This window comes from Neophocaena asiaeorientalis, unplaced genomic scaffold (assembly GCF_003031525.2).
Source record: "Neophocaena asiaeorientalis asiaeorientalis breed wild unplaced genomic scaffold, Neophocaena_asiaeorientalis_V1.1 scaffold371, whole genome shotgun sequence".
NCBI lineage: Eukaryota > Metazoa > Chordata > Mammalia > Artiodactyla > Phocoenidae > Neophocaena > Neophocaena asiaeorientalis.
Window position 1 is genome coordinate 2,847,172 of NW_020172369.1, and position 9,776 is coordinate 2,856,947.

The following is a 9,776-nucleotide window of genomic DNA, read 5'->3' on the forward strand; positions in this document are numbered from 1 at the left end:
TTAACATCTTTATTGGGGTATAATTGCTTTACAATGGTGTGTTAGTTTCTGCTTTATACAATATAGTTATTGTACTAAAAAATATTTAGAAAAAAAAAGGGGACGGATAGAACCCTAGGACAAATGTTGGAAGCAAAGCTATACAGAATTTGGGAGCTCTGAGGTCTTCTGCCAGCCTTCAGTAGGTGTTCTGTAGGAGTTGTTCCACGTGTAGATGTATTTCTGGTGTATCCGTGAGTAGGAAGGCGATCTCCACGTCTTACTCTTCCGCCATCTTCCCCCGTCTCCATTATTACTCTTATACCCAGGAAAGTGAGGCTCTTGCCTTGACCCTGTCCCTCAATGGGCTTTGGTGTCTAAGTGCTTTTCTTCTGCCTAGGACTTACCTGATCTGGCAGTGCCTCCCAGGTGGAGCACTTCAAGTTAGGACCAGGTCTCAAGTGGACACAGGTCCCAGTTTTCATCTTCAGGATACTTTCTCATCTAAATCTGTGTCTAGGGTCAATCAGATGTTCTAAAGTTTCAGGATTCATGTCTACAAGGATTTCCCAGGCCCCTAAGTCCAGACCTAGTGGCACAGGGTACCATGGAGTGTAGGTCATTCTTGCCAGATGATGTGCTATTTCTTTCTGAAAATCATGGGACTTTGGGCTGTGACACTACTATGATACACTGAATTTTGATGACTCTCATGTAAAACACAGGATGCCTTCAGGATTCTGGACAACTAGTGCTAGAACCCTAGACTGGAGGATTGAAGGCAGCTTTGCTCTTGAGCTGTGTGTGAGGACCCATTTATCAGCTCTGGCCTATCTATGCTTAGACCCCAGTGCAACCTCTGGTTTAGAGCTCCTGAAAGAGTGCATGCATTCTTTACCCTGTGGACCCCAGCAGTGAAACACAGGGCAGTCACCCCACAATCTCTTCATACTCTGCACCACAGGTCAGACATTCAGTTAGGAGTGGCCATTCTATATCTTCTGACAGTCTTTAAGAATGTCACTTGGCAATGTCAGCAGACTCTTCTGATCAATTTCTTTTCTTGTCTCCAAGCTATTGTGCTCTCATGAGTTGATTATAAAATTTACTAAAAATGAAAAGCACAATCATTGCACCAAGAGGCCCACTCCTCCCTACATCCATTGTCCCTTTGCCAGTCCTCCATACTGGTGGTAAGATGGAAAACAATTGTGTCATCAATATTTAAAGAGATCTCATTCTAGGAATGCAGTGATAGCTGAAAGAGTTCAAAAGAAGACTGTCAAGATCTGAGAAGGGTCAACATTTTATTCACTTTCAAGCTAGTAAGTTAGTCTTACTATTTCAAGGATTGTGGAAAATAAAATAAGATGCCTGGGTCAGAGATAAAAGTCTTTGTATATGGTTCAAAAAATGACAAACCAGATGATGGGTCAAAAAGTCAGCCAAGTAGCCTTCAACATAGCAATTTCCTTAGCACAGTTGATGAACTTTTCTAAGAGCATTTCTTTTTCATTTTCTACCTCCTCACTACAGTCATATCATTCTTAGTTTTCTGTGCTACAGTCAAAATCATTAGTTTGTTGGTGGCTACTTCTGGAAATAGTGGTTCAAAATCTCTTCACTGCAATTCCAGACATGTTTGGATTGCACACTCTATTCTGGCACTTTCAAAGTAAGTTTCTGCTCTGTTAATTTATTGCTCAAAGGTGCATCATTACCCTGAAATTCATTCACATATTGTGCCATAACAAACTCATGTCTTTCACTGGATAAAGGTTCTGCTAGAACATCAGGTAAAGTTTATGAACTTGGCTTTTCTTCTGTGATGCAGTCCCATTGAGGTGACAATCAAAACCTATGTTCCCAGGAATCTGGAATCACTGATCCTGAGGTCCAAATTGTCTCATAGTTTCATCAGGCAAAACTGTTCGATAGAAGATATCTGTAGGTGCAGTGGCCACATGAGACTCCTCAGAACCTGAAGATCCTGCACCTGAAAAGTCTCTGGGATTGACAACCCTTTTAACTAAAGAGCAAAATCCTGGGTGATAGGAAACCAGTCTGGCTCTGTTACAGAGCACTTCACTCTTTATGACAGTCTCTTGGTTCATCCACATCTCTGCAAAGGGCACAATTTCATTCCTTTTTATGGCTGAGTAATGTTCCATTGTATATATATATCATGTCTTCTTTATCCGTTCCTCTGTTGATGGACATTTAGGTTGCTTCCATGTCCTGGCTGTTGTAAATAGTGCTGCAGTGAATATTGGGGTGCATGTATCTTTTGGAATTGTGGTTTTCTCAGGGTATATGCCCAGTAGTGGGATTGCTGGGTCATACAATAGTTCTATTTTTATTTTTTTAAGGAACCTCCATACTGTTCTCCATAGTGGCTGTATCGATTTACTTTCCCACCAACAGTGTGTAAGAGGGTTCCTTCTTCTTCACTCCCTCTCCAGCATTTATTGTTTGTAGAGTTTTTGAAAATGTCCATTCTGATTGGTGTGAGGTGTTACCTCAGAAAGACAAATGAATGCTATCGACATTTAGGATCCTCTATTGATGATCTTCACTGCTGTAAACTGATTCATCACAGTCTCTGGGGTACCCATGTGGTTGTAGGAAGCAACTTCACTAATGCAACACCAGACAACCATATTATGAAGAAATTAAGTGGAAACTAGCAGTAATGTCAACTTATTTGCTCTGCTATTTGTAACATTTGGGATGATCTATAAATATTTTCAAAGGCTTCAGTTTTTAAAATTTACTTCCTTGTAGGTATTTATTTCAACGTTTATGAATTTACAATATTGGCAAGTGGTTTGTGATTTTTAAATTTCAAATATTCATTCATATTATCATTAAATACATCATGAGCACATCCACATTGTAGAGAATGTGGTAACTAACATGTAATCAGGGTATGATTTCATATTGTTATTTTTCCCCTTAACTGGAAAAAACTCAGTTTTAATTATTTTTCTCCAAAAATAATTCATACATTTGGTTATCAAAAAAAAAAAAAAAAACCTTTGTTACTCATAGCAGAGCAAGCAGCATGAGTATACAACTATTTATGTCAGTTCCCTGACTGATCTTCAATTTCTACTGGTTGTGCAAAGAAGAGCAGATGACACCTGCACACGCAGGGATACAGACCTTTTATAATGGACAATAAGCATCCATGCCCTTTGTCTGAAGAAAGACTATATTTGTATCTTAAGAGGTAGCAGAACAGTGGATTCTATTTCTATGCTATAAAATTTCAAACCATAAATTTAATATAAACAGAAAACAGAATATCATTTAGGTTTTCCTTCTGGATGAAACTTGCATTTGTGATCAACATTAAACAAGCTCAATGATAATCTTTGGGAGAGGTATTGAAAGGCAGTGTTCCCTGGCAGAACCATAGATGACATAGTATCATGAGTAACAAGTCTGAAGACTTATTTTGGGGGAGAGAGGAGGTTCTTACTGATTTTTGACTCTGTGACTTCATGTTGTTCATTGTTTTTTTTAACTTTCTCAGAAAATACTTCTTCAAACTTGACTTCTGCCCCATTCTGTCCTCTTCTTGCACATCATTACATGTATATAAGGCCTTCTGAGTCTTTTCTGTTACTTTGTTTTCTGTGTCTTACACTCTTATTTTTCTTATTGCATTAGTATAGATATTTCATTCTGACCGAGTTTTGTTCACTAGTTTACTTTTATTGTACTAATCTAAACTGAAGTATATCCTTTGAGTTCTTAGGTTCAGTTATAATTTATTTTTTTTAGCTGGGATTTTTTCTTGAATACACAAATTTGTCCTTTATATCCTTTGAAAAAATGATCAGAGCTATTTTAATGTCAGTCTGATAATTCTAGTATTGTATTTTCCCATGCTGTTCATCTATTTTTATTATTTTTGCTATTTTTATTTATGTCTTAAGTTCCATTGTACTGCTAGTTATTTTTAATCTTGGTGGGACATTAAGGCCTGACATTGTAGGAATGATTGAGGCCTCGGATAACATAATCTCCCTCTGGGAAGAATTTACCTTGACTGTGATAGATAATTCTCATGACTTTTTTTTTTTTAATTGAAGTATAGTTGATTTACAATATTGTGTTAGTTTAAGGTATATAGCACAGTGATTCAGTTATTTATTTATTTTTTTGCAGATTACATTTCATTACAGGTTATTAAAAGATACTGAATGTAATTCGCTGTGCTATAGAGTAAATCCTTGCTGCTTATCTATTTTACATATAGTATTTTGTATCTGTTAATCCCATACTCCTAATTTGTCCCTTTCCCTCTCTCTCCCCACTTTGGTAAACATAAATGTGTTTTCTATGTCTGTTAGTCTGTTTCTATTTTGTGTATAGATTCATTTGCACCACTGTTAACCCTTCTAGACTTCAGACTATACTACAAAGCTACAGTAAGCAAAACAGAATGGTACTTGCACAAAATAGACACAGAGATCAATGGAAGAGATTAAAGAGCCCAGAAATAAACCCACACATCTGATGACTTTCTCCATACACCTCTTCTGCCTCTTCTCAGTTGTAAAACTTTCTAATTCAGAAGAGGAGATGTGTACATACACAAACACACACACACACACCCCTCTTTCATTAAAAATAAACCTGCCTGGGAAAACCTAAAAAAAAAAAAAAAATAGAAAACTAATATAAAGAAAATTCTAAGCTTCCAAATGAGCAAAAGATCTTTTAAAAAGGTTGGAGAGGCAATAGAACATTCTACCACTACAAGAGAAAGTTAGAAAAGAAAGAAATAATATAAAAAGTGATGAATTATAAACACAAAATTTTATGATAGAAATAAGTGGATAAATTAGATATCAACAAATACGGCCTCTACCTATACACATATACACAATGCAAAAAAGTCATAATTTCATTATAAATTGAACAAATTCACTTATATAGTCATATTTTAATACATATTTCAGAACATGGTAATTGAATATAACAAGGTTATGTGAGATTTCATCTAGTTAATATAAAACCCTTTTTTTTTTTTTTTTTTTTTTTATGGGATCCTTCCAGACCGGGGCACGGTCCCGTGTCCCCTGCATTGGCAGGCAGACTCTCAACCACTGTGCCACCAGGGAAGCTCCATAAAACCTGTTTAATATTCTACACCTATAAGAGCAAATTCACATGTAATTAAATATAATTTATTAGTTTACAAACTGAATTTCAGATTCTTTCAAGATAACAATATAATATAATCTATGTTCCTTTAACCACAATCAAATTACAAGCATTGTAATAGATTTTATCATTGCTGTGCAATGTTATTTGTCCTTTCACGCAGGAGAGACTGAATCTCCTGGACTTACTTATTTATTTATTTATTTTTTGTGGTAAGCAGGCCTCTCACTATCGTGGCCTCTCTCATTGCAGAGCACAGGCTCTGGAAACACAGGCTCAGTGTCCATTGCTCACGGGCCCAGCTGCTCCGCGGCATGTGGGATCTTCCCGGACCGGAGCACAAACCCGTGTCCCCTGCATCGGAAGGCGGACTCTCAACCACTGCGCCACCAGGGAAGCCCTCTCCTGGACTTCTGAATTCCACGTTTTGCCATTTGATTTACTTGGGTGAATTAAATGTGAATGGAAGCAATATGCAGACTGCAAACTTTGAGCATTGTTTTTAGCTTTATTGAAATCTACTTGACAGCAAACATTGTGTAAGTTTAAGGCGTACAATGTGATAATTTGACACACCATATATTGCAAAATTATTACCACAATAAGGTTTGTTAACACATACATTACCTCACAAAAGTACCTTTTTTAATGTGTAGTGTTTAGTCTCATACAAAAACATTTCTACAACCTTCAATTGTTGACTCTATCTTTTGGGAATAAGTTGCATAAGTTTTTAACATCAGTACCAAGGAATTTAAGAAAGAGAGATTTATCCCAGGCTTTAGCAGATATTTAAAAATATAATACTCATTTAATATAAAAATATAATATTTTTCAGAGAAGAAGACACATTTCCAGCACCACAATCCCTTTTAAGTACTTATCAACCCATGATTGTTCCTAAGTTTTGCAGAAGGCTTATCAAATTCAACACCAAAGCACATGCTACTTATTGATCTTAATATAATAATAAAGTCAAACAACTCTTTTTTTCCCAGTCATATTTATTTCCAGACTTCTCAGATGCTTTCTTATCTGGAGGAGAAAAAAAAAAAAAAAACTATCTCTTAGAGAAACAGATATTCACCAGCTTTGCTTTTTTTCCTATTAAACAGTAATGGTCACAGGGTTTTAGTCAATTATTAAAAATATTGCCAACAGTTTTCTAGTCACAATATGTTCTGTTTGGTAAACCAAAACGGTTGTTACACTCTATCAAATTGTAAACTGAAAACAGAAAATATGCTTTGAAAGTGAGGAATACCAAAATATTGGGTGATTCCTAAAAGGTATAAATAGTGTGATTTACATTGCTTCATGAATGAAAGGTAATTTACTGATAAATATCAACATTTTGAGTAGTTTTAAAAGCACTGCACTGAAATTTAAATTATGTATTTACTTAATAGTAAATTCAACTTGTGAAAAATAAAATCTAAAGGAAGTTAAAGGAGAGAAATATAAGAACACATGAAAGCAATTCAAGTCATTGTTCAACATTAATACCTATATTTTCAATAATCAATTAACTAATAATGAATCAAGGTACTGACCCAGATTAGCTGTTCTTGCAAGTCAATTTTAGGAGTACTAACAACCTCAATTAAGGTTTTTCAGATAATTAAAGGATTAACCAAGAACTAATAACACCCTTTCAATTTATTTCACTCAACAGGAGGGATGGATTACAGTTGGTTTTAAAGAAACTATTAGAGGCTGTTCTTGCCTCATCTATTTACAACCACAAAAAGAATAAAATATTTGATAGCAAAGATAGTTATAAAGTGTAAAAAATAGATGAAATACAGAACATTAATTGAATCCTGGATAAGGGAAAAGATTCTAAATTGTAATTAAAAAATGGAGTCCTTATAATATGTCAGGCTTCTTATTCTTAAATAAATGGAAAGTTTTAGAAAAAAAAAAAAGTTCCCAAAAGGAATGATCATACTAAAGAATCTTGGTTTACAGATTCAAAATTAGGGTGTATATGGCCAGTATTATCCAAGGGAAAGAACTTATGAACTTGAGATACAAAAACTCTCTTCTTATTAAAGAAGTGCTCTTTGGTGTGATTTTATCATATTCTTCAAAATATTCCCCTAGTCCCCACTTCAGTCTTGGATTCTCAGCTAGCTTGATACTGGTGTCTAGGCAATGCATTTAAAAAAAAAATTATTGGAGTATAGTTGATTTACAGTGTTGTGCTAGTTTCAGGTGTACAGCAAAGGAAATCAGTTACACGTATACTTATATCCACTCTTTTTTTTTTAGATTCTTTTCTCATATAGGCCATTACAGAGTACTGAGTAGAATTCCCCATGCTATGCAGCAGGTTCTTATTAGTTACCTTTCTATATAAAATAGTGTGTATATGTCACTCCCAGTCTCACAATTTATCCCTCTCCCTGCCTTATCCCCTGGTAACCATAAGTTTTTTTTTTTTTTTTTTCTACAACCATGACTATACCTCTGTTTTGTAAATGAGTTCATTTGCACTCCTTTTTTAAATTCCTCATATAAGCAATATCATATGATATTGGTCTTTCTGTGTATGGCTAACTTCATTCAGTATGACAATCTCTAGGTCCATCCATGTTGCTGCAAATGCATTATCTCATTCTTTTTTATGGCTGAGTAATATTTTGTTGTGTATTTGTAACACGTCTTATTTATCCGTTCTTCTATTGATGGACATTTAGGTGGCTTCCATGTCCTGGCTATTGTAAATAGCACTGTAATGAACATTGGGGTGAATGTATCTTTTCAAATGATGGCTTTGTCCAGGTATATGCCCAGGGTTGCTGGGTCATGTGGTAGTTCTATTTTTAGTTTTTTAAGGAACTTCCATACTGTTCTCCATAGTAGCTGCATCAATTTACATTCCCACCAACAGTGTAGGAGGGTTCCTTTTTCTCCACACACTCTCCAGCATTTATTGTTTGTAGATTTTTTTGATGATAGCCATTCTGACCAGTGTGAAATGTTACCTCATTTAGATTTGATGTACATTTCTCTAATACTTAGTGATGTTGAGCATCTTTTCATGTGCTTTTTGACCATCTGTCTGTCTTCTTTGGAGAAACGTCTATTTAGATCTTCCCCCACACACATTTTGATTTTTTTTTTTCTTGATATTGAGCTAAATGAGCTGTTTGTATATTTTGGAGATTAATACTTTGTCCATTGCTTCATTTGCAAATATTTTCTCCCATTCTGAGGGTTGTCTTTTTAATGAATGGAATGAGGCATTTGTTTCATTAATTGGAGAAAAAGCATTATATTTTTTTACTTGTATGACATCTCTTCTTTTGCTAGTGTCCTTTTTGATTACTTTTTAATAGTTTACTAGTCCTAATTCATGACTGAATTATTGAAGTAGTTATATTGATCAAGGTTTAAGTATCTATATTATTCTGGTATTGATTTGACTATGCTGAAAAATTGATACTTTTGCTTCATTATAGCAAGAGGGTTGAAATCTATCAATGATCTAAATATTGGTAACTCTTCTGGGATAACATGGATTATATATGGCAAACAAAGTTTACAATAATTGTCCAGATGAAATATGGAAAGTATTAAAATATCTTTTATTGCTCAAACTTGTTACCTTGAAAATAACTAATTAGAGTATACCTATATTCAAAGACATATCAACAAAAAATATGAAATACTATGGAGCTTTAAAATTAAATACCTTGGCACGCCTCTTGGATAGTATCATCCACCAGAGAACAGACAACAAAAGCAAGAAGAACTACACTCCTGCAATCTGCAGAACAAAAACCACAATCACAGATGGTTAGACAAAATGAAAAGGAAAAGGAAAAGGATTATGTCCCAGATGGAGGAACAAGATAACCCCCCCAGGAAAACAGCTAAATGAAGTGGAGATAGGTAACATTCCAGAAAAAGAATTCAGAATAATGATAGTGAAGATGATCCAGGATCTCAGAAAAAGAATGCAGCTGAAGATTGAGAAGATGCAGGAAATGTTTAATAAAGAGTTAGAGGAGCTACAGAATAAACAGAGATGAACAATACAATAACTAAAATGAAACATACACTAAAAAGGAATCAATAGAAGAATAACAAAGGAAGAAGAATGGATAAGTGACCCAGAAGACAGAATGGTGGAAATCACTGCCATGGAACAGAATAAAGAAAGAAGTACAATAAATGAAGACAGCCTAAGAGACCTCTGTGACAACACTAAATGCACCAACATTCACATTATAGGGGTCCCAGAAGAAGAAAGCTCTCAAGAAAATATTTTCAGAGATAATAGCTGAAACCTTCCCTAACATGGGAAAGCAAACAGTCAACCAAGTCCAAGAAGCACAGTCACAGGCAGGATAAACCAAAGAAGAAACACACTGAGACACATAGTAATCAAACTGACAAAAATTAAAGACAATGAGGGCTTCCATGGTGGTGCAGTGGTTGAGTCTGCCTGCCAATGCAGGGGACATGAATTCATGCCCTGGTCTGGGAAGATCCCACATGCTGTGGAGTGGCTGGACCAGTGAGCCATGGCCGCTGAGCCTGCGTGTCCAGAGCCTGTGCTCCACAACAGGAGAGGCCACAACAGTGAGAGGCCTGCATACTGCAAAAAA

The 9,776-nt window shown here is 35.5% G+C and overlaps 1 pseudogene; it reads right to left on the reverse strand.

Annotated features, from left to right (window-relative positions):
- Positions 1–1,318: 1,318 nt before the first annotated feature.
- Positions 1,319–9,776, reverse strand: part of LOC112390699 (methylmalonic aciduria and homocystinuria type D homolog, mitochondrial-like) — a 13,971-nt pseudogene continuing 5,513 nt past the window's right edge.